This window comes from Mustela nigripes, chromosome 2, assembly GCF_022355385.1.
Source record: "Mustela nigripes isolate SB6536 chromosome 2, MUSNIG.SB6536, whole genome shotgun sequence".
NCBI lineage: Eukaryota > Metazoa > Chordata > Mammalia > Carnivora > Mustelidae > Mustela > Mustela nigripes.
Window position 1 is genome coordinate 94,608,934 of NC_081558.1, and position 13,195 is coordinate 94,622,128.

Consider the following 13,195-nt stretch of genomic DNA (forward strand, 5'->3'; position numbering starts at 1 on the left):
TGGGGGGGGGGGGGGCTATGAAAATGTTCTGAAATTACCGTGATGGTCCAGCAACTTTGCTGATAGGCTAAAAACCACGTAACTGTACACTTCCAAAGTCTTGTTTTATGGTATCTGAATTATATTTCCATTTTTTTTAAACGAAAAAATTTCATCGATGGAGAGGAGTTAGCAGAACTGAAACAATGAAATGGAGCACGAGTGTCTCCTGTGCCCGTCGCATCCATCGGAACGAACTGAGGGCCCAGAAATGGTGCACCGAGAAGGCCTATCGGGAAGGGAGGCTGCTTCGGGATCTGGGAAGAAACCCCTCCCGGGATTCGAAGCGAACTCCGTTGAGGTGGCGATGGCTAAGGACTGGGGAGGCGTCGGTAGTCTCAGAAGTTGGCCGGGCCGGAGCGGAGACTTCAAGATTGGGGCCAGAGGCTCTTAAACAGGCCCGAGCGATTTCCCATGCCGCGTCCACTTTAAAAGCCAGCGCGGCGGAGCCGGGGTCTGACCGGGTAAATGCGCGGGGTCGCGGGGAAGGCGGCGGCGCGGACCCCGCTCGGAGCCCGCCCGGGGGCAGTCTGCCCGTGTGGCAGGGACTGAGCGGGCCGCGCGTCCGGGGAGCCCGGGTGCTCGCGGGGGCGGCGGGGTCGCGGCGCACCCCCCCGCCCCCCAGCCCCCAGCGCCGGCGCTTGCCGCGGAGCTCTATTTTTAGCAGGCGCTGTTGCAATATAAGGAATGCGCGGCGCGCCGGGCGCTCCGGGCGCGCGCGGGCTGCGCGGTCGCTTTAAGGAGGCGCCGGGGCGGAGACGGGCCGGAGCGGCCAGAGGGCCGGCTGGCCGGGAGCCGCCAGTCCCGCTGCAGTGGGGCCGGCCGGGCGCGGCGCTGCCTCCTCCGCCGCGCGGGCATGGAGGAGGCGGCCTGAGGACCGGAGCCGAGCCGGGGCTGGAGCGCGCGGTGAGTGGTGCAGCCGCCGGGGAGGGCAGGGGGCCCGGCCGGGCGCTTTGTTCGGGGCGGGAGGTGTGGCCGCCCCCGGGCCCTGCCGCACTCACCTCGCGCGGAGCGCGCCCGGGGACTGGCGGGGAGTGGCCTTTTGCCCCCACCGCGGGCTCCGGCGTAACGTCGTGCGATCAAGAGATCCGCCACAATAGAGACCGCGGCGGGGAGGGCCTGTCCACCGCCCAGAGATCCTCTTTCATGGAACCGCCCTTCGGTTTCTTGTCCGCCTTGGCGGGGACCAGCGGGGTGGTGGGCGGCGGGGAGCGGCGGGGGAGGTGGGGGGACCCTTTCTCCCCTTTTAAAATGGCGTTAACGTGGGCAGGGATCCGCCGCGGGTGTTGTCAAATTTATCTCAAAAATAAAAGGCAGCCTGCCGCACAAACGGCCCTTCACGGCACCCGGGGCTTGGGGCTCTGCTCACCACTGGGGCCCGGCTCATTCATTGACCGGACTTGGCTGGGGCGCCCATTGAGTGGGGCATGGTGCCCGTTCTTGCTTTGCGGGGAAGGTAAGGACAAAAAATGAGCGACAGCGCATTGTGGTCCGTGACGAAGTCAGGGAAGATCAGGGGTTGTGGGACAGACCGTGTGAAAGGTCAGGGGAGGCCTCCTAGAGGAGGTGATGCCTGGCAGGAGCGTGGGCACTGAACACCCAGTTACACTCTGTGGCTGGAATTGAGGTCTGTGCTCGCCTTCGAGAAGGCCAAGTCTGAAGAGATGGACAAGGGCTACCTCATGGGGCCCTGATCTCAGAGCTCTGGGATTCCCCCACCTCCTCCCTCACGGGCCCCTGCTGGTACCCAACCTCCTTGAGCTAAATGGTTCTTGCATCTCCAAGACACACAGTCTGTCCTGGACCCGATGGTAGAGAATGACTGACAAGGCTCAGAATTCTAGCCTGAAAAGAGTATTAAGGGAGATCTGACTTAAAAACCCAAAGCCCCCCTGTAATAGCAGCAGTCAGCAGAGCTCCCACAGACCAGGCACTGGACCAGAGTGTGCTTGCTCATCATTTGACAAGACTCTTCCAGAGGTTTATTGTTGTTGTTTTAAAATTTTATTTATTCATTTGACAGAAAGAGATCACAAGTAGGCAGAGAGGCAAGCAGAGAGAGTGGTGGAAGCAGGCTCCCCACCGCACAGAGAGCCAGGGGATGAGGGGCTCGATCTTAGGACCCTGACATCATGACCTGAGCCCAAGGGAGACGCTTAATAGACTGAACGACCCAGGCACCCACATCCATTTGGGTTGCTGTGGGTATCAGTAACTTGCCCAGGATCCTATCTCGAGACCTTGTGGCTGTTCAGGCCCCTCTTCTGAGGGCGGAGCTCTCCCTGGCTTGAGGGCTCCAGGTGCAGCCTGTGGTAACCTTTTGCTCTGTTGACAGGCCCAGGTTGGTTGAAGTGTGGGTGGTGAGCTCTTGGGATTAATAACTGACATGTGTCAGGGGCTTTGCAGTGAACAAAGCATTTCCCGGAGACAGTTCTTAGAGATTCTCTGCTTGTCTTCCCAGAGAAGAAACTTGAGTTGGCTAACGTTTTATAAATCTACTAATTTCCGGTAAATTGCAAGTCCCTACTGACAGGGGCTGAAAATATTTCGGGCTGTGATTTTCAACCTTGGGTCTGCTCTCACTTGCGGCAGCCAGTGAGTTTCTCTATCTGCAGTTTATGGTGTAGTCTGTACTTTCTCTGCCAGGTCAGGAGGTGTTGGGCTTCAATGCTCTGGGGTTTTCATGGCTGCAGGGTCCACCAGCCTCTTTTGGAGGTGGGTGGTGTTGAGGAAGTGGGGTGCTTTAGCAGAAACTGCCCCCACCCCAGCCCCTGGCCTCAACATCTTTTTTTTTTTTTTTAAATTTAAGATTATTATTTATTTGACAGAGAGAAAGGGAGAGCACACAAGCAGGGGGAGCAGGAGAGGGAGAAGCAGACTCCCCACTGAGTTGGAAGCCTGAGGTGGGGCTCCATTCCACGACCCTGGGATCATGACCTGAGCCAAAGGCAGATGCTCAATGGACTGAGCCACCCAGACGCCCCTCAACATTTCTTTATGGAGAAGAGGGTCAGAGCCCCCTGCAGAACCCCAGTGAGCAAGAGACAATCTTCCAAGATTTGCCCGCTTTGCTCTTGCAAAAGGCAGTTTGCACTTTCCACTACTCAACTTTCACCTACAGAAGGCGTTTTGGTGGCAGGTGTAACTTTTATTTTATTATTAGCTCTAACCATATGTATTTCACACAGTGAGTTGATCTGAGCTGCTCATAAAGTCATAGATCTCTGGGGTTGACTCCTGAGTTTGAGTGATGACCTGGAGTCAGGGAGGACTACCAAACTCAGATGAAACAAGCTAGGTCCCGGGGCAACTGGTCCTCCCATCAAGTCAGATTTGCATGGTGACCAGTGGGCTGGATCAAGTGACTTCTCAGGGAAACATGGACCCCGCTTTATATCTCACACCTGGTGTAATCAGTCCTGCCAGTGAAATGCCCCCACATGGAAGGGTTCCTCCCTGTAAGCGATGGGAAGCACACCTGCTCATGAGCATTGTATAATTCGTACAAACCATACTTATGTGACCTGAATGGGAACACGTTCTTGTGCAAAACTGGAATATTCTCAAGCATCCAGAGTGTGCAGTGAGTTGCAGAGGTTCTGTACCTGCCAGGCTCAGGGCAGGTAAAATGTAGTTACCTTTGAGTGGGGACGAAATAAAGGAGGGAGCTGAAGGAGCTCCCTGTGCCCTGGGGCACCTGGCAAGTATCCATTGTCTAAGGGCTGCACAGAAACTTCAGGCCCTGAGAAAGATTTTATGGGTGGACTCTGAGGCCTGGACAACCTTCATCGTCTTGGGTATTACCACTGGGCCTTATGGTACTGGATCGATGGGGCTGCTTTTGGCTGCAAACAACAAAACCCAAGAATAGTAGATAAAGCAGAGTTTAGATCTCCCAAAGATGCCGAAGATGTGAAGTTGTTCTACACAGAGACTGGATATTAGCACCACTTCCAGCAAGCTATTACATGGGAAAGGCAGCCAAGAAGGCTGAGGGTCTGGTGACCAGAGCAATGGTTTTTACCTTATTGGGTCACAGCCTCTTCAATATGCCAGGGAGAAGCCTAGAGAAAAGCTGCTTGGGTGTACAAAGTCCTGGTTAGACTCCAGGTTAGACCAGGTTAAATCCCCTGGTCTAAGCCACGTTGTCTCTCTAGTGGTTACCGGGAACCCACTCAATGGCTCTGCCCCCACAGCCAGGCTGTCCTGTTGGGATGGTAGATGTTACGAGTGAAGGCCAGGTTTTGGTGGCTGCTTCAGACAACAGAGGTGATGTTGAAGCTGAAGTGACAGTCCTTTACACCCCTGGGCACCTGCTGTCTTCAGCCTTCTGGGTGGGTGTGTCTGCTGCAGGTGATGAGGCTGATCTCACCTGCCCCCAGAGACTTCGCCCCGGCCCCCAACACTGAGCACCAGGTTGGCAAGATCCAAGGCAGCTTTCTGCAGCCATCCCTTTCAGAAAGTTCAGGAAGTAACAGTGTGTATTTAACTTTTTAATGTCCCTCTCATTGACCTTTAGTATTTTGGGTAGCTTTTCTAGGTGGGGCCTGCTGATGGCCAGAAGGCCAAATGACAATCTAGGTCATAGCTAGTTGCTGAAATGTCTTTATGGGTCTCAGAGCGGTGTATTTTCATCTCCAGAGCTTGGCCTCTGGCCACCTAAATGGATAAAACACTATGATTCACATCTGGGCTGTGATGCTAATGAGATTGGGGAGAGCACCAAGGATGGACTGGGGTTTGGTGTGGTGGTAGCATGAGGAGAGGGTGGGGGGTTGGGGGCTCTGCACCCTGGTTCTGGTCTGTGACTAACTAGAGGGCCTTGGGCACATTTCCTACTACAGGGACCCAGGTGCCATCTGTGACTTCTTTGCCTGCCCTCAGGGTCATCATGGGATTAGATGAAATACACAGATGAGAACATGCTTGGGAGACCAGAAAGGGCTGTAAGGATTAAGAGCATCATCAGTATTCAAGCAACCTCACGTAACAGAATCATAGATCCAGGAGGGGACCCTGGAGCGTAGTTAGTCTAGATTCAGATCCTGTAGGGCAGATTTCTTAGCATGGTCAGGCAGATAATTTTAGGTGAGGCACATACAGCATCGTTTCATTTTAATATGCTTGTTTATATGTATTATAACAATACAGGCATCACATCAAATCCATTTTTAGAAAATGGATATTTTGTTCAAATTAACACTAGAGAAAGGTTTTAAGTTAAAAAGTATGATGAGGGCATCTGGCTGGCTTAGTCGGAAGAGCATGTGATTCTTAATCTTAGGGTTGTGAGTTCAAGCCCCATGTTGGGTATAGAAATTACTAAAAAATAATCTTAAAAAAAAAGTAAATGAAAAGTATGTTGATTTTTTTTCTTAAGATTTTGTTTATTTGACACAGAGAGATAGAGAGCATAAGCAGGGGGAACGGCAGGCAGAGCAGTAGACAGAGAGAGAAGCAGACTCCTCACTGAGCAAGGACCCTCCCCCCTCAAGGCAGGGCTCCATCCCAGGACCCTGGGATTATGACTTAAGCCAAAGGCAGACGCTTAACTGCCTGAGCCACCTAGGTGCCCCAAAGTATGATGATTTTAAGGTAAAGATTAAGCCAGTAGTAGTTCAGTAATTAACAAATATGAACAAATATGGAACAAATGGGAAAGTGAGCCCTTGAATAAAGGCTGGGAAAATTTCAAGGGAGTCTCTCCCTAACAGTCCCTCCCTTCCTCCCTTGGCTTCAGCTGGACACTTCTAGAGATAGGAAGCTTGCTGCCCCCAAATTTGTCCACTTTTCCATTTGGGGATTCTCTCGTCCTTGCCAGGTTCTTTCCTTTCTCCCCTGAAGCTGCCTGCCCTGGATCTGTCCCTGGCGAATCCCTGATAGTCATGCTTTTCTCCATCACCAGTTCCACTGTCTCCAGCAGCTCCTCAAATGGTTGAAAGACAGTTTGTCTCTGTCCTTCCTTCCTCCTTCCCCCCCTCCCTTCAACAAAGACTTGGGGGCTGGGCCTAGGCTAAACACTCTATTAGCCATACCAGGCCTCATAGCAATTGCCCTTAGCCTTTTACGTATGTGGAAACTGAGGCTCAGGGAGGTCGAGGAGGCCACATCCAGTCAAAGCCTGAGAAAAGAAGAGCCCAGGAGTCTGACCGAGGTCCATCTGGTCCCCAAGTACATATCCTTCTGTGACACTGGGCCACTCCTACAACTGGGTGACCAAAAATGGCCCCTCTCTTGGTTCCTGGTGCTCATGGGGTCTGTCCCTCAGGGGTCTGCGCACCAATGGCCAGGGCTGCAGGCGAGCCCTTGTGAGGAGGGGGACAGAGTGGCCTATGCTAGAGGATGTGATGGAGCCCCTGGTTGGGAAGAGAGGCAGAGTGCCTGGGTGGCCATGGTACTCCCTGACGCCCATTAATCTTACAGTCAACTGCAAACCCCTAGATCTTTTGGGCACTTAGTTTATTTTTTTAATTTTTTGACAAATAGAAAAATGACAATATAAAGGATCGTGTAACAAGCACCATGGGTCCCTTCCCAAAATGGACAGAGGCCAGCGATTTCATCCATACTCAATCTGTTGCCCAGTAGGTCAGGACTTTGGCCGTGTCCCTGGTCATAAGGTCTCGCTGGTCTGGGCCTGTCCTCGGCCTGAGGTGGGCTTTAGAGCTTCTGCATACTGGCTCTTTCAGCTTCCTGTCCTCCACTAATTCAGCAAGGGCCTCTGGGCCTCCACCAAGGTTGCCCATAGCTGCGGAGAAACCACCGGGGGTGGTGGGGGCGGTGGGCATGTGGGTGCTTTTGGATTTAACCCTTGTCCAAAATGTTGATCTTCTCTGGAAGCACCTGCCTGGACCACTGCAGGTTCAGGCCAGGCTGCAAGCAGAGTGTAGTCGTACCTGCTCAAAGCATACGCTGTGTAAGTGATAGACTTCTGTGTTTAGAATAGAGAAAAAACATGATTTTATAATTAGATAACAGTGATTTGCTAAGGAGCTCATTTTACACAAACCTTAGCAAAACACCCCTTCCATTCCAAAGTGTGGAACTAGTTTAAGGTGCAGTGGGGTACGTTTCTGATCTCCGCTCTGCAGGCCCAGTAAGGAGGGACAGGCAGCTGTTTGCAGCCTTCTCCCTTCCACCCCCAGCGGACTCCAGGACTCCCAGGACTCCTGGCCGGAGCGGTAGCCTGCCTCGCCCCTTGAAGCTCGAAGCCCCAGCCTGGGTTAGAACACTTAGCAGAGTAGTGTTTTGGAAAGCCATGCCGAGGAGATTCAGAAACTTCCAGGAAAGCCTTCCACATTCAGGCATTCTCCATTTGCAGGGAGTCACGATGGGGAGGAAGATTTGAACTAGTTGCCCAAGAGAACACGGGGACCTGAGGCGGGCCTCACATTCTCTTTGTTAAGTGTTAAGAATGAATTGAAATATTCTCTGTCCCTGAGTGGCCCAGGGAGAGCAGCATGGCCCATGTCCTTCCCAAGTCTGACGGGGGTGCTGCCAGACACTGGCACGGGGACCTCAGAGGGACCTGCTTGTCGGGCTGTGTTGTCTGGTAAGAGCTGTCCAGAGACTGCACCAGGGAAGGCCGTGAAACGTACTATAAAACCAGTTCCTGTTTGATTATTTGGAAATACACAGACCTGTTATGTTTACAAGCCCACTTCTCTCTTTTTTGAATATGATGATTTGGATTATTTCTAATTAATTCCTCCCCTGATTGCTAATCATCTTTACTCTGGCTCCAGCCTTAACATGGCTTACTTAGGTTACTGCAATATCAGTCTAACTGATTCTCGGTCTATAATTTTGCCCCCTATAAATCCATCTTAACGTGGACAAAAATTTCAGAATGAAATCTGAGCATTTTACTCTCTTGCTTATAGACCTTAATGAGTAAGGAGAGGGGACCAGTCTTACCAGACACTAAGATACTATAAAACCAGAATAAAGTGGTGGAGGCCTGGCACAGGAATAGATAGGTCAATGAAACAGAATAGAGTGCCTCCCCCAAAGTCCCTCCTGCCCCTCAAAAAACAAACAAAAAAAACCCCTTTTTATTTTAAATGAGGCCTACTTTCAAAAGAAAAGTTCTGATTTCATAGATGGAACCTACTGTATACACTATGTGTGAGGCGGCCCTACTATACCAAGTACCCAGACTATATAGCCCAGTACCCAAGCAGTGACAGGGTTTGTGGGCACAGAGGGCTGTTTGGAGGTTGTTGGATGGCTGGTAGAGGTGGGGAGGCCCACTCACCCCACAGAAACTGATCATTCTCAGGGGCATCTGGGGACAGATTCTTGCCTCTCGAAAGCAGCATATATTCATTTCAAAAGCAAAATTTGGGATCCCTGGATGGCTCAGTTGGTTAAACATCTGCCTTCGGCTCAGGTCATGATCCCAGGGTTCTGGGATGGAGTCCCACATCTGGTCTCCCTGCTCAGCGGGGAGCCTGCTTCTCCCTCTGCCTGCTGCTCCCCCTGCTTCTGCTCTCTCTCCCTCTCTCTCTGAAAAGTAAATAAATAAAATCTTTAAAAAAAAGGAAAATTAATTTTCATTTCTTTTTTTTTTTTTTAAAGATTTTATTTATTTATTTGACAGAGAGAGATCACAAGTAGGCAGAGACGCAGGCAGAGAGAGAGAGAGGAGGAAGCAGGCTCCCTGCTGAGCAGAGAGCCTGAAATTTTCATTTCATTTAGGTGATTTTTTATCCTTTAGAATTTCAACATACCTTCTTGAAAATTCCCCCTTTTGGATAACCTACACATTCATCCCCCTGTATTTGAATTCTGCTGGAAATGTAGGGAGACCCAAGCGAGCCCATCTCCTCTTGGCAAGGACCATTCTCTCACAAGTTGGCTCAGTGGTCCAAAATAGCCACTATCAAGTTCTTATTTCAATGCCGGCTTTATTGTAACCAGGGATGATGGAAAAGGGTGGAGACACTGTCCCAAAGCCTTGGGGGCATATACTAAAAAATAACTGTATGAGATCTGTCTTCTCAGCCTCCTTCCACACCCACATTCCTCAGGTTGAGTTTCCTTGGGCAGCGGAGCCCAGAAGGCCTGGTGCTTCTCAGGCCCAGCCCTTCTTCTCCAGGAAGCCAGGCCCAGCCCCAGGTGCCCTGCTGGCCTCCCAGGGAACTAAGGTCAGCTGGCATCAGAATCTTCCCGCCCATCCCTACTCACTGACCCCCAACCCCACCCGCCTGCAGAGGACAGTGGCCCCAAGTCCACTTATCTGGGCTTGGGTGGGTGTTTCCTGCATGTTTGAGATTTTACAGAGGAAACCAAAATAAAGAAACAAAGCCTTTGTTTTCCTTCTGGACTCAAACTGGGGACGGCTGGAGGGATGGAAAGGGGGAGCTGGAGTAGGCCACTTGGTGCTCCAACAAAATAACCATTCTAATAAAGCCCTTAACAGGGACTTTTTTCTATTTAGGGTTGGTGTGAGTGAATAGAAAAGACAGGGCGGAGGGCTGGGAGAGCCTCTGTGTGTGGAAGGAGAGGGCCCCAGGCAGGGTCCCTGGCATGGGGCTGGGGCCACCAGCAGGGCTGCTGAATTGGTGGCCAAAGGGGGTCTCAGTCCTTTCCTTCCTCAGAAGACCCACAGGAGAGTGGGAAGGAGCATGGGCTGCAGGCCAGAAGAGCCTCTCTCTGATTGCTGCCCGGCCACCTGTTGTCTTGAGACTTGGGCAGTCCCCCACTCTGTGAGCCTCCCTTGCAAGGTCCCCAACAGGGAACAATGCAGATGTCCCAGCCACCCCATCCCAGTTCTTCCTGACCCAGGTTTACTGGGCCAGGCCCTCATAGCACATCCATGCCTCCATGGAAATGGGGACATGCTGTCCTCAATATCTCATCATTCTTCCCAAAGGATTTTCTCTGTGTAGAATTTCTGAGTGCATTATTTATTTTTTCTTCCTTTTTTTTTTTTTAAAGATTTATTTATTTACTTACTTGAGAGAGAGTGCAGCGGGGAGGGATGGAGGGAGAGAGTCACAGGCAGACTCTACTCTGAGCACAGAGCCGGACGGTGGGGGAACTGTCTCACAACCCTGAGATTACCACCTGAGCAGAAACCAAAGGTTGGACACTCAACTGCCTGTACCACCCAGGCCCCCCAAAGTTGCTTTATTTATTTATTTATTTATTTATTTATTTATTATTATTTTAATTTGGTAGACTCCACACCCAGTGCTGAGCTTGAACTCATGACCGTGAGATCAAGATCTGAGATGAGATCAAGAGTCAGATATTTAACCAACTGGGACACCTAGGTGCCTGTTGTTTATTTTTCTTTAAAAATTACCCAAGCATTGATGAAAATGCCCCCCACCTGTAGTATTTTGGAGGATTTCCAGGTGGGGACCATGTCCACTGGCCATCCGGCCTCCCGGGTCAGCTGCCCCAGCTTTGCCCCCGTGCATGTGTGCAATCTGCTTGGCTTCCTCATTCCTTAACCCCTATTAAGCCACAGCTAACAGGCTTTCAGAACAGGGAAGAAGTTAAAATTGAATAGCAGACCTCTTCTTCTTGCCCGCTTACCCTCGGAAGACTTCTCTTGGTCAGTCTGTCTCCTCAAGTCTAGTTTGTGCCCCTTCTCCAGGGACTAATTTTCCTGGACACTTTTACCCAGTTTTTTTTTTTTTTTTAAGATTTTATTTATTTATTTGACAGAGAGAAATCACAAGTAGATGGAGAGGCAGGCAGAGAGAGAGAGAGGGAAGCAGGCTCCCCGCTGAGCAGAGAGCCCGATGTGGGACTTGAGACCATGAGACCATGACCTGAGCCGAAGGCAGCGGCTTAACCCACTGAGCCACCCAGGCGCCCCTTTTCCCCAGTCTTGAGAACTCCAAATGTTCTTTACTTTTGGTGGCATAGCTGTCATGAAATCTGTCCTGGACCAGGCTGTGGGCCTAGGCTTTTGTCTCAGAAAAACCTACTAGAGAACTTGTCTAGGCAAGAGGTAGGCCCCCTATCCTTACATGGCTAGCCAGGTGTAACAGCACTAAGTACTGGACACATCAAGTCCCAATGGCCAGAGCGAACCCAAGAGTGAACTTTTCTCCTTCCTGTTAGAACATTCTGCAGGGTAGCAGGGAGGATTGGAGCTGATGTAAACCAGCAGACACTTATTGAGCACCTTCTTTGTGTCATACGTGTGCTGGGACAGCAGAGGGTCCAACAGAGGACGCGCCCTGTGCTCATGGAACTGACACATTGGGAGCCGGAGAGGCCGCGTGCACAGGGTCGTGGGACAGCCGAGTGTTTGGGAGTGTAACAGTAATCTCACCTGGCCTGAGGTGTGGTAGGGGGTGCATGAGGAATACACGTGAAGTGCCAAGTATGTGGGGTGGACGTAATAAACAGGTACTAGAGTATGCTCGGTCCCGGCCACAGATTCAGCCCGAGTGCATGTCCAGCAGGCTGCTGCTTCTAGCAACAGTGGTTTCACGGAGAAGGGTTTATAACTCTTCCAAGGCTACCCACAGCTAGGAAGTAAGACACCCAGGATTCAAAACTGATGCATCAGACCCATTTCCAAGCTCCTGACATCTGTTTTGCCTCTGACTTTCCTGCCCCTAGGGTGGCTCCCATGAGATGGGCTGTAGGATGGGCATAGCTCTGAAACGTCCCCCTTTCTCCAGATCCCTGAAACAAGGCAGCCCAGGGGGTGGATTCTGGTCGTTTCTCCATTATCAGAAATAAAATACGCTTCCTTGTTAAGTTCTGGGATAGCCAAGCCTATGGACTGTACTAAGAGCTTCTCAGCCTGAAGGAGGTGATTCAGCGGGAGCACCTGCCTCCCTTACCAACCCCCCCCCCCCACCACCCTGAGCACTTTGGGACAACCTGGAAAATACCCGTGTGTAGCCCCGGGCGTTCTTCTGCACAATTTGGTGGAAGGGGCACTGGCAGGAGTTCCCACAACATACTGATGGTGATAATGGTAACAAGAACGAGAAGAATAGCAATCCTTTCTGTGCACCTGCTTGTGTGAGCTCATCCCATCCTCAAAACAACCCTATGAGGTGGATACTGGTATCAGCAAGTGAGGAAACAGGCATACACAGATTGAGGTCACACACCTAGCAGAGGGGCCAATGACAAGGGGCTTTTTATAAAAGTGCTGTCTGTAGGAAAAAGGGAGATAGGAGGCCAGTAGTGGCTGCTGGGGACAGATCAGTTCTGCCAGCTCGCCAGCTGCTCCCTCCCCAAGTCCTGGCCTGTCTGCTGAGGAGGGGAGGAGACCTGCTGCGACTGTTTTGCATTTGGGGAGAGGGGTGTGAAAAGTTGCCTCCCGCCTTTGCAGCGGGAGTGGGCTTAAAATCTGGAGTTTGGGAGGGTCCCTGAAAAGTCACCACTCCTCCCCCCCCACCCCGCAGCCCTGGTTCACCCCTCCAGAGCCGGCTGCTGGGCCCTCCTTCTTCCATCCTGCTTCAAGGAGATCCCACACCTCCCCAGCTGCTCATTGTCATGCTCACCTCGTTTTCAGGAAGTTTCCCTTTTATTTTGCTCCAGCCTAGTTCTCTCCAGCCTGGTTACTTGTTTAAAATGGAGATTGGATTGCCTCCCCCCATCTCAGACAAGAGCCTCAACTGTGTTTCTGTCTCACTGTTGGTCAAACATATAAAGTTTTACGTTTTTCATTAATTGTGTGTGACATCTTGAATATCAATGATAGAAACACATGTAAGCAATGTGTGCCTTCCTGCCCTTCACCTCCCTTGGCCCCTGAACACTCCTGAGGTGGGCCGTGTGCTCCCCCTAAAGACTGCTAACCCCCTGCTGCTGCTACTTCTCAGTGTCATTTCCACCTCCTTGAATCTCACACCTTCTTGTGGCCCAAGCCGGGCCAGGCCACAACGGTGCAAAGAGTAACTGCCTTATGTGCTCTAGTGGCCCAGGGGCAGCAGCGGGTGCCCTTGTGGGCTGAAGCCCCCCCGGGGGGTGGGGGATTCATTTGGCTCAAATGGTGGGTAGTTAACGTTAAAAACTCAGCTTCACAGGGCACCTGGGTGGCTCAATTGGTTAAGCGTCTGCCTTTAGCTCAGGTCAGGATCCTGAAGTCCTGGGATCAAGTCCTGGATAGAGTTCCTGGCTCAATGGGGAGTCTGCTTCTCCCTTCGACCCTCCCCCATCTCATGCTCTC

The 13,195-nt window shown here is 51.6% G+C and overlaps 1 protein-coding gene across 2 annotated transcripts in view; it reads left to right on the forward strand.

The window, feature by feature from the left end:
• The first annotated feature begins 340 nt into the window (after positions 1-340).
• Positions 341-13,195, forward strand: part of MRAS (muscle RAS oncogene homolog) — a 60,928-nt gene continuing 48,073 nt past the window's right edge. The window contains exon 1 of one of the 2 annotated variants that reach the window (XM_059390999.1): positions 341-503. The gene's annotated coding sequence lies outside the window, so the exon portion shown is untranslated. Of the gene's footprint in view, positions 504-807; positions 946-13,195 lie in introns of those variants that run through there. The other variant, XM_059390998.1, reaches the window with a different exon arrangement.